Source organism: Suricata suricatta, chromosome 4, assembly GCF_006229205.1.
Source record: "Suricata suricatta isolate VVHF042 chromosome 4, meerkat_22Aug2017_6uvM2_HiC, whole genome shotgun sequence".
NCBI lineage: Eukaryota > Metazoa > Chordata > Mammalia > Carnivora > Herpestidae > Suricata > Suricata suricatta.
The window spans coordinates 69,781,753-69,801,960 of NC_043703.1; the positions used below are offsets into that span (position 1 = coordinate 69,781,753).

General features: G+C 46.3%; 1 long non-coding RNA gene and 1 pseudogene across 1 annotated transcript; both read left to right on the forward strand.

Moving 5' to 3' along the window:
* Positions 1-275: 275 nt before the first annotated feature.
* Positions 276-14,089, forward strand: LOC115289262. Its single transcript, XR_003907518.1, has 3 exons — positions 276-340; positions 657-681; positions 14,050-14,089. It is a non-coding gene; the product is annotated as an uncharacterized LOC115289262 (long non-coding RNA).
* Positions 14,090-15,002: 913 nt separating this feature from the next.
* LOC115290833 lies at positions 15,003-15,868 on the forward strand (annotated as a pseudogene).
* The last annotated feature ends 4,340 nt before the right edge of the window (positions 15,869-20,208 follow it).

Sequence of the window (20,208 nt, forward strand, 5' to 3'; positions counted from 1 at the left end):
TTGTTAGAAAGCCCTACCAGAGGCCACCTGGGCCCAGTGATTGTTTAGTACTGTGACACCACAGGGTGGAGCCTGCAGGGCTGGGGGAGGGGGGTGGAAAGGGTATGAGGGCACCTGCCTTTCTCCTGGACAGCAGTTGACAATGGGGGTGGTGAAGGGGACTGAGCTCAGCTGGTGACTGGAAAAGAAGCCCCAGGGGTCCCCCATGCTCCATGCTTGCTTTAGTGGAGAGCTGGCTTGCCCTTCTTTCCGCTTTCAATTATCAGAAATGCAACCTTGTCTAGTCTATCTATCACCTCCTTTCACCTGTCCCTTGAGACCAGTGACACGCATTTGTGAGGTGAGAAGGGCAGCCTGCTGCAGGATAGAGCCTTCCTCTGGGCGCCATTAGAAGCCCTTAGAGGTGGCTCACCTGGAGCTCATTAACACCTCTTAAAAACCATGGCAGCGAGCTGCAGATGATTCAGTCCCATGGGTGGTCCACTAGGAGCTGCCAGATCTTTGTCGGTCGTGTGTCTTCCTCTTGTGTCTTCCTCGTGTGTCTTGGTCGTGTGTCTTCCTCGTCTTCTCAGGGCCATATTTGCAGGATTAGGTTTATGTGAGTAGGCAGACTGGAAGGCTCTGCCTTTATAGGACTGACTCTCCCTGTTCTACAGCCTGGAGCAGATTCGAACCCAGCAGGTCAGTCCCTTGCGGGGGGGCGGGGGGGGTCTTGGTTCTGTTTCATCTTTGTATATGCCTCCCCTCCACAGAATAGGCACCCAATAATAAATGATATTGGGACAAGGGCAAACTTGATGGTGGAGCCGTGACAACCTTCCAGCTTTCCGGAGAGAACAGAGTTTGGGGGACACTCAGGAGCAGAGCTGCAAGTGGGGTTGGGGCGAGTTGGGGTGGGCAGAAGGGCAGTAGGAACTGATGTGGGGAACAAACACAAACAAAAAAAACAATTTCCTTACTAGCCACAGCCCAGTGACAAGTACTTGAGACCCGGAGAGTGACATTCCTCCAGGAACTCATCTGCCTCCATGTTAATCCTTTGCCAAGGGCAAAAGGCAAACTTGGCAGGACATTAGCCCAACCTCCAAGATCCAGGAAGTCTTTAACCTATAAAAATCCCATTGGAGATTTCCTTTATCTCTACCCAACCCTCCAAGGTATATGATCCTTCAAGCATAATGGCCCACTGATAGACACCTGCGGGGTCCATGACTAAGGTTTTACTAGACAGAAGTAAATGACCTACTTCTAACGGCAGCTAGCCCCTCAAGGTCCTGGAAACCTTGCTCCCCAAATCCTTAGAGACTTACATGATCTCTGACCACCTCCCAACTTGAAAGCATGTAACAGCCCAGTGCAGCTCTTCCTGCCTGCCCCTGTGCTTTAATAACGTCAGCCTTTTTGCACTGAAGACATCTCTGGAATTCTTTCCTGACCATTTGCTCCCAGATCCCCACATTTCACACCAGGAACAAACAGGTCCAAACAGTGCGAGACAGTGTTGTTTGTCTGTTTGTTTGTTTTTAATTTTTTAAATATTTTGTTTATTTTGAGAGAGAGAGAAAGAGGACGTGAGCAGAGGAGGGACAGAGAGAGAAGGATAGAGAGGATCCCAAGCAGGCCCCATTGCTGTCAGTGCAGAGCCCTTCACAGGGCTTAAATTCACAAACTGTGAGATCATGACCTGAACCACAATTGAGAGTCAGATGCTTAACCAGCTGAGCGGCCCAGGCGCCCCATGAGGCAGAGTGTTGTGTCCTCATGCATTAAGCAGCCGCACTCGGTGCCCACCTCCAAAGCAGCGTGTGGTGGCCCTGTGAGGAATGGAACACTGAGATGCGCACACAGGACTGGGAGAGAAGGACCAAGAACTGTAGAGCCATTAGCTAGGAACACCAGAGATAGGAATGGGCCAGGATTAAATGAGGTATGGAGGCGGGAGGTGGCTCTCCATCTTTGTGGAAGAAAACTCTAGACTTCACGAAGGAGCAAATCTCCTGGACTAGCTGGTAGAACTAGAGGCACCAGAGGCTTCTGGCTCTTTACCTAGAAAGTGATTTTCAAGGATGGTAGTTTCAACAGATGGGGGGTGCTTGCTGCTACCAAAACAGCTTCTTGTGACTCCACTCAAATGCTGGCACTCAGGAGCTTGGTGGGGGGGAAGGGAGGTGTTGGCCCAGGGCCCTAACACATTGCGAGGACACCCTGTGGGCCCGGGGATGCGGTGGGTGTCAAAGAGGCAGCTCAGCAGCCTGGCTCATTGGAGAGTGTCTCCCATCTGGCTCTCGAGGGCAAAGCAGCTGCTGGGGTACGTGGACTCTGCGCAGGCTGAGGATAAAGAAAACCGTCCCCAAAGCTCAGTGGGTCATGGTTGTCCCAAAGCAAATCTTTGAAGCCTTTATTTTCCTTCTCCAAATTTTCCTTCGACCTTCTCTTACATTAGTGATGTATCGGAAGGTCCTCCCAACTCAAACATTAGCCCCTCCGTTCCTATTTCGGGTTCATAGCTCATACGTTTTGTTGCTTGCGTTTCCTAGAGGGTTGAATCTGACCTTCTTCCTTCCCCTCCCTATTCTATCACTGTAGCAAATGATCGGCTTTGTGGGAACAAAATTGATTTCTTATCCCTGGGAGCAGAAGACAGGACAGGTCAGCTCTCCGAAGCTTTCTCTCTGAGTGAAAGAAGAGGTCAACACACACCCCTACGAGAAGGAGGGGGATGGGACAGGATTGGGTGTGCACTGGGGACGGATGGGGCAAAGGTTTGCAGCTGGGTGCAAACTTCCTATCTCAAGTGCAGTTGCTAAGAACGGAGGTGAAACCATCCCTGCAATTGGGTGGGTGCTGGGCCCAGTGGGATTCCTGAGACCATAATGAAGAAAGGAGGAGGGCAGCAAAGGAGCCTTACCCGTGCAGGACTGTTTTTCTTTTCGTTTCTTTTTTAAAAATATTTTTTTAGGTTGATTTATTTGAGAGAGAAAGAACATGAGTGGAGGGAGCAGAGAAAGAGGGAGAGAATCAGAAGCAGGCTCCATGCACTGACTGGTGCCCCAGTGTGGGGCTCCATGTCACGAAACGTGAGATCATGTTCTGAGCTGAAATCAAGAGTCTGAGCCACCCAGGCTCCCCAGGATTGTTTCTCAACGCCGGAGACACAGCCGTTATTGTACGGCCTCATGCTGCTGGGCACTGGGTTCCTATTCCCCTGTGCTATATAGTCTCTAACAACTTCCTGCGTGTTGGCAAATCTGTAAGCTCCTTCCGAACAAGGACAAAGAATATTTTTCTTTTCTGAACTCCACGGTGCTCAGGAAAGCATGGAACCTGTTGCAGGCACCGGCTCAAATAACTAAGAAATTGCCGGATTGCATCAGCGTGAATATGACACACGTCGGACAATTATCAGAGCTTTGCAGTAAAGTGTCAGAGCAACGGGGAGTGGGGTGAGTGGGGGGCAGGGGGTGGGGGAGGGCTTTGTAGCTGTCCAGAGCTTATTAAGAGTGAAACAGGGGCACCTGGGTGGCTCAGTCGGTTAAGTGTCCAGCTTTGGCTCAGGTCATGATCCCATGGTTTGTGGGTTCGAGCCCCACATCAGGCTCTGTGCTGACAGCTAGCTCAGAGCCTGGAGCCTGTCTTCAGATTCTGTGTCTCCCTCTCTCTGACTCTCCCCTGTCTCTGTCTCTCAAAAAATAAATAAAAAACATTTAAAAAAAGAGTGAAACAAAGAGTAGAAAAACCAGAAAAAAATGTTCGGTGTTTTTTTTTTCTTGCACTGGAGTTAGTACAGAGAAATTACAGTGTCATTTGTGAATTACTTAAGGACAACTTTTGGGGGGAAAGCCCCATTTTGCATCATTTTTCCAAGTCATGCATGACTGTTTTTCCTTTTTTCTCATGTGTCCCGGTTGCACTGTGAACAATATTCTAGCTTCTTCTCAGGCACAGAAGGATGCAGCAGAGAGTCTTGGACCTGTCCATAGTGGGAGTGGGAGGGGCTCCCTCTCATGTTTCCACTGGAGAATCTCTCTCTCGTTACACTTCTTATATCTAACTAAATGTCCATTTAGTGCAAGATCAATCTGCCTCAACTCTTCAGAAGGGACTAGAATATTTAAAGCAGAGATGCCTCAAAGGAATGGGTAGGCCTGATGGAATCATCTTAATAAAGTTTCTTTCTCTCCGTTATTTCCCCAAGGCATTGAAACCTGGGCCTGGTTTGATCTTGTTTCTCCTGCTGTTGATTTTTTTGCTTCGCAGTGTCTTGCTGAGAGAGAATCCTGACTCGGTGGAGACAAGGCTCATTGTTGGTCTGATTTCCTCCTTGCTGGCTGGGCTGTCCTATCTGGGCAAATATCACCAGAGCAATAGAGCTGCTCTTATCGAACTTTCTCTGCTCTGTCGTTCTCCTCTGATGTTAGGAGTAATGAAGGCACTCATTTTTCACATATAGAAACCCAAGCTGTCAGTCCCCAACTCAGAAGGAGCGGGGAGGAGCAGAGTGAAATTACAACCCACAGGCAGTTTGCATCTGAGTTCTCCAATGCCGGGAAGCACATGCCGTGTTATGAATAATAAAATCATATCCTTGTAACTCTCTTTCTCTCAGGAGCATGGAGCGGTTTGCCAACATGATCATATCAATCTTACAATATTTATGGAAGGCAGGGACAAGGCTCGGGAGTCCCTCTTGTCCCCTCTCTAACAACTTCCTGCGTGTTATGCAGCGAGAGGGGGTGAGTTCCACTGCTTTTCGGCCCTTCTGAGTCAACAGCACTTGGCTGACCTTGTCCTTGTCCAGTTGATTGTTAACCCCGCCTTTATGGAAACTACCCTATATAGGTAGAGAAAATTAGATATTCAAATGTCTTGCTTTACCAACTGAGAAAGAGGAAACAAAATGTTTCCCAGGGAGACAACTCAGAGGCATTGAATGGTTACAGACACCAAGTGCATCTCCACCATCTGTTCTGTGTTTGGGTCTCTTTTGCACTCAGGCTACCCTGGCATCAGCGTCTGCCGTGTTCTGGGCAGCTGGTGACATTCAATCCATCACTGGCCTCCGACATCAAAGGACACTTCCTAGGAGCACAGGCAGTGACTACAGGGGCCCCCGCAGGTCGACAACAAGGAAATGTCTATTCTCTAGCAAGTTCAAACTAGAGCTTAATGATTCTGAAAAAATTTTAGTTCCTCTTTATTTTCGTCTCACTTCCTCCTTTTCTCTCTTGTCCACAGTGTCCTTTTTTTTCCCCAGCTCATTCTGTTTTAATCGGTCTTCAAGGCCTACTGGATCTGCCCTCTTTCACTCCCTCTCTCTCTTCTCCTCCTCTTTCCAAAAAGATGATAATCTTTTTGCCCTTCTTGTCTGAGGATATGGGAGAAGTACCAGATCGTTTAGTAATCAGATAACCCAATTTACATTCAGATTTTCAATAGGTCGGTTGCGATGGCTCTTTCAAATCTCTCATTTGTTGGCCCGTTCGAAATCACTGATGAACAAGCAGGTGGCAGGTAGAGAGAAAGTGATTCTCCAGACATCTTATAGTCAGAAAAATTTCTATGTATAGCAATGGCCTTGCTCAACGCGAGTGTGAATGGTGTTTGATTGGAATCATTTCACTTTTTTGACTTAAAAAACATGGGTAAAACTTGGATCTAGCCCTCTTAGGATTTTTTTAACCCTCCTGGCCAAGCTCTTTGTTTGTATTTATACTTGTTATCTCGATATATTTTTGGATCAAAGAAACGCCAAATCACAGAGGTTCTAGAGTTCTTTAATAGTTCTTTCATAGAGTTCTTTTAATAGTTGCTTTCATTTACTATATCAGTATATTTCAATTAGTTATTTAAAAAAGAAACTGTTCCTTCTGTTTTATTGTTCCTGGGGACTCTCCAACCGCAGACGCAGGAGGAGAGCTGCAGGAAGCAGGTCTGTTACTGGCCTTGTTTTCTGTAACCCAGCACTAGCGCAGCACAAAGTAAGGGCTCAGTAAACATTTGTTGAGTGAATGAGTAAGCAAGTCAGCTGAGGTTGCCATGGAAGGTGCTAGAGGGCCGTATGCCAAAATCAAGTGCTTCAGAGCACAATTCTCCACTTAGAGCAGAGGGTGGTTTTGCTGAGGTAATAGAAGACATGAGAAATTTGGAGTCATTGGCCTTGCCCAGATACTTCAACTTTTCTACCATCCAAAAAACACATTTCTGTATACTAAATATATATTGCAACATTTACTATGTGCCAAATACTGTGCAAAACTCCAGGGAAACCAAAAAACAAACCAAAAGACAAAACAAAACAAAGCAAAACAAAAACCCTCAAAGAGTTCGTGGTATACTAAGGAAAGAGTAATTTTTTGAACCAAATGTTATGCTCCCATGTATTAAATTTTGGACTGAACTGAATAAATGTTTTACATATATATAATGTTTTATTTATTTTTGAGAGAGTGCAAGCAGGGAAGGGGCAGACAGAGAGGTGGGCAGAGGATCTGAAGAAGGCTTCACACTGACAGCAGCAAGCCCACTATGGGGCTCGAACCCACAAACCCTGAGATCAAGACATGACACGAAGTTGGATGCTTAACCAACTGAGCCACCCAGGTGCCCCAATGTTTGTTTTTTTTTTAATCTGATGAAGTAGTCCGTTTGCACTACTGTCCTGTGTGTGTCTTTGCACTGAAATAGCGCAAGAATGGCTGACCACGCTCACAGACAGCACCTGGAGGAAGCACTCCGTTTGGATTGAGTCCATATTTCCTTCTTCTCTTTGTTTGTGCTTTGTCCTTTGCATATCTCAGCATCCTTTCTCCAGAGTTACACCTAGAATTTTTGAGGGGAGCTGTCACCAGTGACCAAGTGACCCTTCTCATTTATCTTTGTCACAGAGGGAGCACATCTCAAGAGGACCTTGCCAATCATACTCTCTGACTCCACTGTTACTTTAGGGAAAGGTCCCTTCTTCTCTGGAACTCTCCTGGGGCTTTCACTAATGCCGCTAGAGTAGCCTGTCTGTTCTGTGTAAGACAAGTAAGTCTTTGCAAAATGACCTCCAAGGGCTGCAGGAGCCGTAGAGCAAAGAAAAAGACTAACAAGTTCAGCTTAATGAGAAATGGTTTATTAAGAGGACTTAGGGGACAGAAGCACATCCTGGGAGCCCACAAAACCCCCCAAACCAGTAGATCTTCCCCCCCAAACCCCACATCCCTTAAGACCTGCTTTTATAACCCTAGTAGCTGGGAGCACAGCTCAGGGACCACCCAGGAGGAAAATGTTTAAGAATAGGTGTGTGTCCTAGTCTTATCTCAGGGCAAATCAAGGACATTATGCCCCAAGGGTGTACTTAAGGGTGTGGTTGAACAAAAGGAAAGAACGTGGGAGCAGGGGTCATGGATCAGTCATCATGGCAGATTTGTCTAACAGATTTGGTCGGCTTCACACACCATCTGTTTAAAAGCATTTTGATCAATGAGCTCACGTACGTTGCTCTGTCTCCCGTCCTGATTACCAGCGTTCTTAGGGGGAGCATTTTGGGTCTGGCCCATCACAGAAACCCAGAATCTCGGAGATGAATAATGTTGAGGGTCGACCTTGGACAGCTAACATCCTGCCTGGTGCCAGAACTCTCTCCTCAAAGTCCTGACAAATGGTCACAGAGTTGAGGTTCTGGTGAATAACGAAGTGCTGTCTATCCCTGGCGAGTGCTATTTCCACTACTGAGCACTTTGGTTTGTGAGAAAGCTGTTTTTAGAAAGCTGATTCTTGAACTGAGCTAGAAATCACCTCCTTGCCGCTTCCTTCCTTAGTTACTTCCTCTGCTTTCCCCACCGTGTGCACTCCCTCTTTGCTCCTATTCTGTCTTTCCTAAAATAAAACCTATTCATTCCTCCTTCCTCACAACAGCTCCTCCCGTGTTTGAAGACAGTTATTGTTTCTTAGTTTTCTCCCTTCCAAGCTGAACACTCAGAGCCTCTCACCATTTTATGTCTGGCATTGTTTTAGAGACCTCGCCCCTCCCCTTCCCTTCTATAGACACATTATTTATTGTATGTTAGGCTACATCTTAAACTGCAGTGCCTTGGATTGACTGTATCTTTCAGTTGTCATTGTTACAACATACATTGCTAGTGTTACTACCTGGACATTGTATTTCTATTAAATGGAGCCTACTATTATACCAACTGTTTAAAACAACCACATGGCTCGATTGTATCACAAGCATTTGGCCATGAGAAAACCTCCAGGTATTTTGAAAAGAGGAACTGCAGTTAAGCCCCTACCCCCACCCCATTATGCTATTGTGCGATCTGTATCTGGCCCTATTATGTTGGAACAACACCGCTATGTTAATATAAGGGTACCGTTTTCTTCAAATGTGTCCCAAGCTTGTTTCTGGTTTGTTCCTCTATCCCAAACCTTCCTTTCCACCCTTATTACCTGCAGGGTGGAATGCAAGCTTTCTCAGCCTTGGTGGCCCCACCTGGACTGAGACAACATCTCTGTTCTTTTAAGATTCTACCAAGCACCAAGCACAGCCTGTGGGAGAAATCCATTTCCAATTAAGGTTTGTTGGAAGGCTGAATGGATGCATTTTATGAGGTCTTCCTATCAACATTTTCTTCCCCAAATGATTCAAGGTTATCATTTAATGCATAAACTCCTGGCATGTTTATATTCTATTTCTTTAGATGAATTCATTCCAGTCATGGAAAATCCACATCGCTTCCAGAAGACTTGGAGGGATTTTTTTTCTCTATAAAGAAAGGGGCTTGGTGACCACGCCTCTTATTACAATTTAGTTGTTAGACATACTGTCTAGCATGACGGTAGAATATTACTGTTCTAATATGTTGGCATAAAAAGGGGTGTAGAGAAAAGCCCATTGAGCATGATAACCCAAGGCATTGGCAATTTATATCAGGATGGTGAGAGCCATTTCTTTGAGTGCTTTTGTCCTGCATGAGACCAAACAGGCCTTGGGAAAATCCTCGCACATTATGGAAACCAGCGAATATTTGCTCCAAGAGCGGGGAGGAGGGCAGAGGTGACTGTCCATTCTATGTCCGTAACTGTCAAATCACTGCCATTTTGAAGACCGTGTGACGTCTAATATCAGTACCCCACCCCAGCACCATGAGTGAGCGTCTACTAGTAAGGTTTTAGTGAGTTGTGGAATCTGCTCCAGCCACTGGTGACCCTGAACCCAAAAAGTTTTCAAGGAAATCATAGTAATTGCTGGATGGAGTAATGTGTGGGCTAACATGGTCCTCACCAGGTTAGAATTGGGCTGCCTGCTGGTCCCCTTAGATGTCTGAAGCTAACACGATGGTTTGCACAATGAGGCCACTTGTCTTTAAGAGCTTGTAAGGGCTGTGCCTCATCTAGTAAATTGGCCTCCGGAAAATGTGTCCCTTTGGCATGTGGATTATTTTAGGCTGATTATTTTTAAGAAATGGACGACTTAAGGACCTTTTTCTTTTTTGCCTCCTCCCTTAACTGCCCAAAAGAATTTAGACTGAGGACCTGCTCTAGGAAGGGAGTGACTGTCACAGATGACTATAGCATCATATGATCTGGGTGTGAGGACCTAGCAGGGCCTGTTATCTAGTCCTTTCAGGGTCCCATTGTTTCTGGGTGGCCCAGAAGACACATGTTTACCAAACATGTATTCTTTCTATCTTTCCTGGGAATTGCCTGTCTTCCTTTTGTGGCCACAGACACCTACCCAGTTCTTCTTAGTCCAGAATGACATATTTCCTTATTTTGCCCAATTGTCTTTGGAATGTCCATATTTATGTGGACTCCCCATACGGACATCATTAAATCTGATTTTCTCCCACTAATCTGCCCCATGTCAATTTCATTCTTAGACCAGCTATAAAAATCTTGAAGGACAGAGAAAAAGCTTGCCTCCCTGACAAAATGAAAAGTCAACAAGGTATTCTCTTAAATAAACAGAACAGAGGAAACCTTCAGAGAGCAAGAAAATGAATATGTTGAGCTCTCAGAAGAAATCAAAATGGTAAACGGGAAATGAGTTTTCATTTTACTTTTCTTTAGCTCTCCAGGCTATGCTAAACCATGGAATGGGAATTTGCAACATCTTGGCCACTTGGAACGGACAGAATGAGCTTGATTTCCCCGTCTATGAAGTTTTCCTAAACCTTAGAGCCAAGAAGACTTTTAAAACATCAAGAGATATTGAGTCACTACTGCAAAGTCAGGCTTATGCTGGGTGTGGCTCAACACCCCTTATTAAGAAGCAATGAGTTTAGTAAAAAATGCCACTCAGCCTTCTGCCCCCTCAGTGCCCCTTAAATACCGTGGAAATGATTGGGACGTGCTGAGTTAAGTTTCTAGAAAAGGATGTTGAAGGTGGTTGTTTAGATCCTTGTGCTTTTTTCTTTTGGAATGTTTATTTACTATTTATTTTGAAAGAGAGAGAGTGAGTGAGTGTGAGAGGGGAGGGGCAGAGCAGAGAGAATCCCAAGAAGGCTCTGTGCTATGGGCACAGAGCCCGAGGTGGGGCTCCATCTTTCAAACCATGAGATCATGACCCGAGTCAGGCCCCTGACATGGAGGCACTCAGGCTCAGTACCCTGTGCTTCAAAACAACTAACCAGACATCCATGAATTGGGTTCCCACATTATCAAATCTAGGCATCCTATGTTCTGGCAAGACAATGCCCTTAGAGGTTAAAAGTACACACTTGGGGGGGTAGTGTGCAGTGCCTGGGTGGCTCAGTCGGTTAAGTATCCAACTTTAGCTTAAGTCATGATCTCACGGTTTGTGAGTTCAAGCCCCATGTCGAGCTCTGTGCTGACAACTCAGAGCCTGGACCCTGCTTCAGATTCTGTGTTCCCCTCCCTCCTTCTCTCACTCTCTCTGCCCCTCCCCCATTCATGTTCTGTCTCTCTCCTTCAAAAATAAATAAACATTTTAAAAAATTAAAAGCACACACTTGGCGTCAGTCAGATGTGGGGGCAAAGTCTCATCTGTGCCACTTACTAGCTATGAAATCTTGAGCAAGACACTTAAGCCTTCTGTGCTTTGGTTTTCCTTACTGTAAAATGGTGGCAAGAATTCTATCTCCCAAGAAATCTGTGCGGAATAAATCAATTGATGGTTGTTAAGTGCTTATCACAGAGCCTGGCATACAATAAAATGCTTCTTTTAAAAAAAAGTTAGCTCTCATTTTCAAAGAAGGATCTGAGATAAAATATACTTTTGACAATGTGAAGCTGTTCTCAAAAAACCTGAACGAATTTAGTGAGATATTATTATATATTTAACCGTGCACTGTGTATCATGCAATATATAAAGGAAAGAAGCTTTTCAGCCTCAACAACTTTCCTCTCGATTTTCTGTGTTTGCAGTGTTCCAATCACTAGGAAATTGAATGTGTAAACAGACACTCTTTTTCTGGACCATGATGAACATTTCTTAGCACGGAAAATTGAAATCTATAAATAAACTCACAACATCATATTTGTGTTATTAATTTCAAAACCCTCCAGTACCAATTTTTTTCCCTTTTTTTTAAGTTTGTTTTTCGAGAGAGAGAGAGAGCAAGCAAACAGAGGAAGGGCAGCGAGAGAGAGGGGGACAGAGAATCGGAAGCAGGCTCTGTGAGCTCAGTGCAGAGCCCAATGCGGGGCTCAAATCCATGAACCATAAGATCATGACCTGACTTGAAGTTGGACGCTTAACTGACTGAGCCACCCAAGGGCCCCTCAAAAATTTTTTTTATATAAAAGCTGCAGCAAGTAGGATCTGCCTTTGAGGGTTCTCTTTTTTCCCTGATCTTGTCCACTTTCTGAAGGGATACTCAGCTGCTTAGTGAAATGACATGCCGTGGGGCAGCAGTGAGTCGAAGGAGAAGAAAGGCCGTAAATATTCCACACTCCGAATGTTTCCCTCTGGGAGGATGGAGAGCGTGAGGCTGTAAGAATCAACAGGACCACGGCGCACAGATTCCCGAAGGCTCTTGTATCTGCTTTGAGAGCTCAAGAGGTCTGCAAGCTTGGAGCAAACTGTGGGTGTTACTTTCAGTGGCTGAGTAAATTATTAAGAGGAACTGAGAAGAGAATTATGCATGAGAGTGGGGAGGAGTGGGGGTGCATCCGTGTAGGGTTTAAGAGAGAGAGAGACAGAGGAATAGAGACAGAGAGAGAGAGAGGTGGAGAGGCCCCTGCCAGGAGCGTGGCTCTGGTCCCTCTAGGACCTCAGGCCAGAGTGGTTAAAGGAAGAACAAGAGAACAAGGACAGGCGATCCGGGATCTCAATTTCTTTAATACTTAAAACCCTTTTCTCTAGATGTAGGATACGTGGAAATGGGTTCCTCTTGAGCTGCAGACACCCCTGTTTTCTGTGGTCATAAACCACTAACTGCAAGGACTGCAGGGCGAAGTGGGGCAGACACAATCCCGTTGCCAGTCGGGGGTCTGTCAGCCTGGTGGACAACTCGGTTGCCTATTGCTCCAAGGGAATGGCTCAGGTCCTCAGAGACCGTGGGATCCTCCTCGCCCGTGCCTGGTCAGTTGGGTAGGGACGCAGATCTTCTCAAGACCAAGGCTATAACTTCAGTGCTCAGGATAACAGCTAAGCAGAGAACACTAATCATTTAAACCAGCAACTGAAAATAACACCCATAATTTACTCCCAGCTTCCAGACTTCCCTTAGCTCTCAAAACAGTCTCTAGAGCCTCGGGGAATTTCTGTCCACCTTAGTCTCGTTGTTTACCCCTTCCTGCCTGTGAGTTTTCCCTCTGAGCTCTCCTGCTGAGGGGGGCAGGGGAAGAAAGGACAAGGAAGCCCCTGCTTTCCCCCAACAGCTGCCCCCAGCTGCTGCAGGGGCATCGGGAGAGAGTCCAACCAAAGGAAACGTCAAGGAGGGTGCCTCTTTGATGCTAATGCCTGTCTCCTTTCAAGGCAAGCTTCATTTGGACTGAACACAAAGTCTACATTTAGAGGTATCATGTCTCTCCCCTCCTGACCGTGGAGATGGGAAAATGTAGGGGGAGCCAAGGAGGGAGAATGTGGCTTGCCAGTCTTCTCTCTGACTGTGGGTTGACCACAATTTTGGCGGGGAGAGTGCAGAGGAAAGGGGGTACTCTGAGTCTATGGTTTTTGCTTCTTGCACTGAGTAATCGTTGTCGAGTAGTTTGCTTACAAGCTGGAGTAGGAAGTTTGCAGAGAGTGAACGCAGTGCTCCTGAGTACAGAGATGGAGAAGAAAGCCTCCACCCTGGTCCCCCAGCTTGAGGCTGAAGGCTTGGAGAAATAGGGTGCAGGTAGCAACGACTGAGGTGGTGGCCAGAGCACAGTCAGGGAGCTTGGCCTCAGCAAAAATACAAACAAGTAAAAAGCAAGCGCGAAACCAACCTGCAGGGGACACAGACACCCCTGAATGATTTTGATAAAATCCCTAGTCTCTCCTTAGTCCTCTGACTCCATGGTGGGCTCACAGTGGCTGCTTCTTCCCATGGGGCACCCAGTTGCTCCTACTAATATCCTTGGTCCCCACACCAGAGCGATCTATCCAGAACACACCTGTGAGTCTCCGCCGTCAATACAACAGGTCATGTAATATATAAACAGACCCGTGACTGATCTCTGAAATGGCTGACCTGCCCTGGGGGCAGGGGCTGGAAGGGATAAGTCTCAGCACACACCCTGTCCCTGTCAAACCCACTGGGTGCCACCAACACCTGTTCTCTGTACCCTGGGTCTCATTTCTCATTCAGTGGAGATGACTTACTACAAAGGTCTCGTTAAAGGTCCCTGACTTTTATTTTTCTTTCTTTTTTTTTTTTTTAGTGTATTGATTTATTTTGAGAGAGAGATCACAAACAGGAGAGGGGCAGAGAGAGAGAGGGAGAGAGAGAGAATTCCAAGCAGGCTCTGCACTGGCAGTGATGACAGAGATGAAGATGACTTCTTCCCAGTCAGACAAGAGAAGACAGAAAGCAAGCTCTGAAGCTGAGAGCAGCTGGCAGCATTGTCAGCAGGGGTGGTGGCCTTGGGTTTGACGTTGTTTCTGTTTTCTCTCAGACTCAGGGGCCCTGAGACCCATGATGCAACAGCTGTGGCCTCCACCACCTAAGAGCTGACTGACTCCACAGCTCCAGACCCTGGGGGGCCTCGGAACTTTCCTGTGCTCAACTCTTCCTGGAGGGAGCTCTGTCAAGGCCCGTCTCTACCTCCCTCTCATCTGCTTCTGTGCCCCTCATCATCCTTCCTTCCCACGGTTCACTTCCGTTTTTCTGCTTGTAAGAGCAATACCCAGTCCTCATCGCAAGTTTTGGGAAATGTAACGAAACAAACGAAAACTCTCCCTGTTTCCAAAAGCTCCATTTACTCATGCAATTGCTCAGCCCCATCTGGCTCCCTGCCTCCCTTCTCCTCCCCCAGGTGCCCAGCTCACATATAGTCTCCTTCCATGGAGCATTTTCAGGTCGCTATATCTTCAGGGACAAATATTAGCATACGGATTAGCATATTACAGCCCAATTACTTTTCAATCACCAGCAACCCCAACCAGATTGGGGTTATTCTTAATTTGCATAATTTTGGCAAAGGGGTGAGAGGCACAGTGGGAAACTGGTGTTCTAATGTATCTTAAAGTAAACACAGCTAAGGCTTATTTCGGAGAGGAACGTGGCTTGGAAACAAATAAAAAAATGAAATGTAGTAGGGGCATGCAGGGATTTTAGTAGAGAAGGAGAACCTTCCAGCTCTCTGAAGCGAGTGAGTTCTGATCTGCTCAGACAGACAGGCCTGATCTAGATGGAGTCTTGCCATCCCTTCTGGCCTCGTATAATGCAGTATGGCTTCCGGTAAATAGCAGCGTTTGCTGGAAGAGTTCTCCAGGGGTAGAGGGGCCACTTGCTACCACTGTGTTCTCCCTGTACTTCTTTGTCAAGTTCACTGGCAGCCTGCCTCGGTCAAGTGGAGATGCTGAGAAGCTCTAAAAGACTCCCCATCGCTCTTTCCCATCTTGCAAGATGGCGGGCGAAAAATCCGAGAAGCCAGCTTCAAAGGAGAAGAAACCCGAAGCCAAGAAGGCTGATGCTGGTGGCAAGGTCAAGAAGGGTAACCTCAAGGCTAAAACGCCAAAGAAGGGGAAGCCCCACTGCAGCCCAAACCCGTCCTAGTCAGAGGAATTGGCAGACACTCCTGGTGGGCTATGTATTTGAGGAAGGCCATGTACAGGAGGAAGTATTCAGCAGCTAAATCCAGGATTGAAAAGAAAAAGAAGGAGAAGGTTCTTGCTACGGTCACAAAACCAGTCGGTGGTGACAAGAATGGTGGTACCGGACTGGTTAAACTCCGCAAGATGCCCAGGCATTATCCTACCGAACGCGTGCCTCAGAAGCTGTTGAGCCACGGCAAAAAACCTTGCAGTCAGCACATGAGGACACTGCGAGCCAGCATCACGCCTGGGACCATCCTGATCATCCTCACTGGGCGCCACAGGGGCGAGAGGGTGGTTTTTCTGAAGCAACTGAGCAGTGGTTTGCTACTTGTGACTGGACCTCTGTCCCTCAATCGCGTTCCTCTGCATAGGACACACCAGAAATTTGTCATTGCCACCTCCACCAAAATTGATATCAGCACTGTGAAAATCCCCAAACACTTCCTCGATGCTTACTTTAAGAAGAAGAAGCTGCATAACCCCAGTCACCAGGAAGGGGAGAGCTTTGATACGGAGAAAGAAAAATACAAGATCACAAAGCAGCGCAAGGTGGATCAGAAAGCTGTAAACTCACAAATTCTGCCAAAAATCAAAGCTGTCCCTCAGCTTCAGGGCTACCTCTGCTCCGTGTTTGCTCTTATAAATGGAGTTTACCCTCACAAACTGGTGTTCTAAGTGTCTTACAAAGAACCGTATTAAATAATGGCTCCACCTCAAAAAAAAAAAGACAAATAAATAAATAAAATAAAAGACTCCCCATCCACATCCTCCCAGGAAACCGTGTGGCTCCCAGGACAATCCATTCTAAGTAACAATTCTACACAGACGGGCCGAGGTGGCCTAACACACAGACAGTCAACATAGAGGAATAGTTGAATTGCTACTACCCCGGAATGGGCATGGTGTTGAATTACCACAAGATCCAAGGAATTTATTGTAAACCTACCATGTGAAAAGAGCAACACAGCTAGTTACATGAACTCTTCTTGGGATCAGGGAGGAAAAGAGGCCAAGAAAAATCCTAGCGAGGGAGTAGACTCTAGATGTCAACAGGAGGATCAGCAAAACTCCTTCAAAGACAAAGCAGATTTTCCACGTTATGTAGGGGTTGGATATCCACAGGTTTTTACTCCCTAGTCACCCTGAAGCAGAATTACGCACTGGACTATATTCCCAGAGGCAAAACCTACCAACTAAAGTTATTTATTTATTTTGAAAGGAAGACATAGAGAGTGCAAGTGGGGAAAAGAGCAGAGAGAGGGAGAGAGAGAATCCCAAGCAGGCTCTGTGCTGTCAGTGCTGAGCCTGATTGAGGGCTCAATCCCACAAACCATGAGCTCATGACCTGAGCCAAGATCAAGTGTCAAACCCTTAAGGGGCACCTGGGTGGCTCACTCGGTTGAGTGACCGACTTCAGCTCTGGTCATGATCTTGCAGTTCACAGGTTTGGGTCCTGTGTGAGGCTCTTTGCTGATGGCTTGCTTGGAGCTTAGAGCTTGCTTTGGATTCTGTGTCTCCTTCTCTCTCTCCTCCTACCCTGTTTGTGCTCTGTCTCTCTCTGTCTCTCAATAATAAATAAAAATTTAAAAAAAAAAAGAGTCAAACTCTTAACTGACTGAGCCACCCAGGTGCCCCAAGAACACCTAGTGCACAAAGTATTAGTGAGCAGTGGAGGGTTTATGGAAGACTGGGTTAGGGGGGTGAAGAGGAGTTGATAGAGCACACATAGCACAGAGCATTTTGCCCCCAAATTCCTTAATAGACTTCTCTCTCCTAGCCTTTGCTTTAGCATTAAGTATTCCCTCCTTAAATTGTTCATTGATTTAACAATCTTCCATTGGGTTCACACTCGGGTCTACTGCTGTTGCTGGGAGCTCCCGGTATTGGGAGGAGCCAGAAACATGAGTGGGTACAACCCAGAGGAGATGCCGGCCGGGCTGGTAAAGACAAGAAGACATGTGGAAGGCACAGAAGAACAGAGGCAGAGGGGCACCAGCTGGCATGGGTTTGCAGCCAAATGGTGGCAGTGATAAGAAATGGGCTTGTGCTGCAAAGGAGCTTTGCCTTGGTCTGTGGGAAACAGAAGGCCACCAGAGCACTTGTTTACTGTCCTCATTTCCACCTTTACTGTTTGTCCTGGCCTTGACATACTCAGGAAACAAATGATCAGCGTCCTCCTGCTAAAAACCTGTCATAGGTTTGAAACAAGGATATTTCGTCACTTGGTGTTTTTCTTTTGAAGTTAAATAGTCCTGATGCTCCTCACGGGAGGGACGAGTGCATTCTCTCTTTACATTTGTGTCGTTCTTTCTGGATGGTCTCAGTTTTTCCATATCTTTTTAAAAGTGCAATAATCAAGATGGCATGTGGTTTTCTAAGAGTCCACTGGGGAACATAACAAAATGACTATTTCTCCTTCCCTTGGATGCGATTTACTTTTTAATGCATTCTAGAATCATGGTGGGTTGCTCCCCTCCAACAATAATGCAGTAAAGTTGGCGTATTTCCCAGCTTAGGCTCAGTGACGAATTCCAGGCCTCCTTTCCCCCACTGTTTTCCCTACTAGTCTGTAGCCAACCTTCACATGATCGGCACATTTTGGTTACAGCACACCCATTGGCATTGACCGCCAAACATTACTACACATGGTTATAATCATCTTAGTTTATATTTTACATTATTTTTTAAATGTTTATTTATTTTTGAGAGAGCACAAGTGAGGGGAGGGCAGAGAGGTGGAGAGGCAGACAAAGGATCTGAAGAAGGCTCTGTGCTGACAGCAGCAAGCCTGATGTGGGGCTCCAACTCATAAACCTCAAGATCATGACCAGAGCCAAAGTCAGATGCTCACCTACTGAGCCACCCAGATGCCCCTATATCTTTCTTTAAATCTCTTATAAGTTATGAATCCCTGCCCTTCCACTCCCCAAGAATATGGCTCTAGAAAATAAGGTGCTGGGTGTCTTCTGCTCATGACTTGAACAACACAAAGACTACAAGTCTTTGAAATAGCTAGCATACAACTTCTGGGGACTCTTGATTTAATGAGAATTACCAGAGTCAACCTAGATTTCTGAATACGATGCGATCCTTTCTTTTCAGGCTCCCATCCATCACTTTTCATTTCTTAAGGAATGTTTTGCCTCTTGGGTCATTTCTGATTTGTGGCTGTTGGGATCTCAGGAGTTACTTTGAAAGCTATCACGGATACGTGGCCTCCCAACCTCTTGACTCAGGATTTTCTATGATCACTACCTGCTAGAACAGCTGTTAAAATGCTGCTTTTGCAAGGCTTTCTCCTTGTTTCAATTGAGAAAAATTAATTTCCTTCTTTCCTGGCGTATATTTCGTTTATCACATTTATCCACGTTGGGAAACTGTAATGGAGTTATTAAATTAAGGGTTTCACACTGATTTGGAGGCACTTCCTGGGGGGTGGAGGTGCCGGGAGAGTTTCTCAGACACTGATGAGGAGGCTCAGGAGGAATGAGAGTTAACAGGGATGCGAAGACAGAAACCTGAAGCTTTTCTGAATGTATAAGCAGCCATTAGGTTAAGAAAATTGGTTTACATGTGAATTTTAACTCTGAATTGAGAATTTCCTATCTCATAAAGTTCAGTTGCTGAGGAACTCGGAAAATAATGCCTTTTTTTTTAAATCCTAATGAGAGAAAGGTGGAGGAGGAAATGGCACACAGAATATTTTTTCCTCTTATTTAGGAGGAAAAAAAAGCGGCTTAGGGAGTGGCAGGGTTATAGAAAAGGCTAAAAGATGTGCCCCTAGGAAAACTTCATTCTCTAGAGGGACATTTAAATAGAACATTGAATTTTTCAAAGACTTTTTCCATCTGTTTTTCTATGAGAACCCTGGCAGGTGGCATCAGGAGGTATAGTCACCCCTGTCCTATTATGGAGGGACTGGAGCAGAGAGGGCCATGGAAGGCTTGTGTCAGGGCCCAGAGGGCGGTATTGTCTGTACTGCCTTCACCTGGCACCATTGCCCACTAGTCCCACTTTCCCTGAGGCCCCCGCAAAGGTTGCTCCGCAGGATCCAAGCTGGAGACCAAAAGTTCCGTGAGGGAGCAGCAAAGACAGTGTAATGCCTGCAAGTAGGGAAGCCACTTTTCTTAGGCTCCTTCTTTAGAACCAAGGCAGCTGATGACACACTGAATGACGCAGTGGGTGAGGCCTGAAATTTGCCACCACGAGTGATGACGCCATGGTTGAAGGCAAGCTGAGAGGTGTGAGCAATGGGATAAAGGACGATGGAGAAATTGGCAAGATGAGTAGGGGAAGTAGATGCCAGCTAGGTTCACGGCCGTTCAGGTTTCACACACCTGACTGACTTAATGGCAACATTCAGTGACCATGTTCATTCATTCATTCATTCATTCATTTTTTTTCCTCCCAGCCCCAGCTATGTGCCAGATACTGTAGCTAGACGCTAGGGAGGACATGGCCCTACCCTCAGATTATGCCCACGGTATCTTGGAAGGAGAGAGGAGGCAATAACCATGTGGGTCTGGGCCAGGTCTGTCCTGGTGATGTCCTGGCTCTCCCATTCCGAGTCCTCTCTCAAAGCCATCATGTCATCCTTCTGCCCTCATCTCTCATAGTGTTAGGTGATCCCCTCGGAACCCCCATAACACCGCGTCCTATAGCACATGCTCCTTTGTCATTCAGCCTTTAATGAATTTCTTTTGTGACAGAACATCCTCCAAGATATGGGAGGGGCAGGCCTGGTGCTTCCTCCATCGTGGGGGGTCTGTGGGTATTTTCATTTCTTGCCCCAAGCAAAGTCATAAACACAGATCTATTTCTCTGTTGATGACTTTCCCCTACAATTCTCGTTGACCCTGAGAACTGTAAAGATGGATCCTTTCTTTCTAGAAACTTTGCCTATAGTATTTCCATAATGACTATAAGATAGATCACTAGCTGATTTCCGGAACTTGGGTCTTCCTTTAAAGGACTTAAGTAAGGTCATAAATCGACTTAAGGGGGACTGCCTACCC